The following is a 1,560-nucleotide window of genomic DNA, read 5'->3' as shown; positions in this document are numbered from 1 at the left end:
TCCTCTGCTACCAATTTTGTTGATAATCACAAGTTTACTGGAGAACTGAGACCAAGTAGAGACTTTGGACAGGGTGGATATGGTATAATAAAAGCAGTTTATTCAGAGGTAAAGATATCTGGAATCGCGTGCACGGACTCGTTCGTCAAACTCTTAGGGAGCTATCTGAAGAGAGCCCCGAAACATTGTGTGCAGACATTTTATGCAATAAATGAAGTAGGTTGAATCTAGTAGTTCTGATCTTCTGATTGGTCCTGATGAGTTGGGCGAGGTCCCCTCCAGGCTAGTGTCACTGTTGCATTGGCTCTGAGTCGGGTTCTCTGTCTTCAAATGTTCAGCCTAAAGGAGGGGATTTTGTGTGTGTGTGTGTGTGTGTGTTTAACAGTGATGGTGTGTGTGTGTGTGTTATCAGTGATGATGTGTGTGTGTGTGTGTGTCCTCAGAGCAAGAACTCGTGAGTTGGAAGAACTGAGAGGCCTATGGCGTGGGTGTTGTCCTTGGCCACCTGCTGACAAGGCTGACAAGATAGGACCCTTTTGTCCATTGTTATTGGATAGGAACAGAACTTATAACTAGCTCCTGACCTAAATAGATCTTAGCACAACATTTTACTCAACATATCATATTCCATATTGACTATAACAAATATATTTACTACGACAAGGGGAACAACAAAAACACACCGCTTAGCCACCAAGGTCCTGCATAAAGCCCTGTGGTCCGTGCAGAGCAGATCCTCCAGGCATTTTTTACATTTACATTTTAGTCATTTGGCAGACGCTCTTATCCAGAGCGACTTACAGTTAGTGAGTGCATACATTTTTTTATTTTTTTCATACTGGCCCCCCGTGGGAATCGAACCCACAACCCTGGCGTTGCCAGCGCCATGCTCTACCAACTGAGCTACAGTGTGCCTTCTGTTCCTCTTCACTGCATGTTGGAAATTAGCCGGGAGGGTCTACGCCTTAGGGCAGGAGTTGTCCCAGGCTACCAACCTTTGCAGAGAGAAGGATAGCCAAAAGAAAGGCCTTGAACCTGTGGTTACAAAGACTGACGTAACTTTTACATATCGATGAAAATAAAGTGTCCAACATAAGAGGTCAGGACCACCCCTTCCTCCACTGATTGCACCATCCAATCCCTTTGTACATATAACGAGGAGGCAAAGGAAAAACAGGCCAAACAAACCGAAGACAGAAGAATGTCTGCTTTAATGATGAGAACCCGTCCACTCATAGAGAGCTGACGAGCTTTCCAAAGATCCCCCTGAAGGCGCCGAAAAACCTCCCTGCCTGCACGAGCCTCAGCAACACAGAGCGAAATGGCCAAGGTGCGCACATTGCACTCTACGCACTCCCACCATTAGACTAAAGACCAAAAATAGGGCTTGAGGTCCCCCGATAACTCATAATGGGATTTAAAGGCCTCCCTAAAAGAAGGATCCCCCAAAATGTTAGTTTAACTTCCAAAATCTCTCCCAAACATAGTTACATAAACCGAGAACATTACCTGCACTTGGCGATGGTCAAAAAACCAGACAGGAGAAACGGTGACACGAGA

General features: G+C 45.5%; 1 non-coding gene across 1 annotated transcript; it reads right to left on the bottom strand.

Annotated features, from left to right (window-relative positions):
• Nucleotides 1-839: 839 nt before the first annotated feature.
• Nucleotides 840-915, bottom strand: trnaa-ggc. The gene has a single exon. It is a non-coding gene; the product is annotated as a tRNA-Ala (tRNA).
• Nucleotides 916-1,560: the final 645 nt, after the last annotated feature.

Source organism: Coregonus clupeaformis, chromosome 34, assembly GCF_020615455.1.
Source record: "Coregonus clupeaformis isolate EN_2021a chromosome 34, ASM2061545v1, whole genome shotgun sequence".
Lineage (NCBI taxonomy): Eukaryota > Metazoa > Chordata > Actinopteri > Salmoniformes > Salmonidae > Coregonus > Coregonus clupeaformis.
Note: the sequence above shows the minus strand (reverse complement) of the source record. Positions and strands in the feature narration are given on the sequence as shown.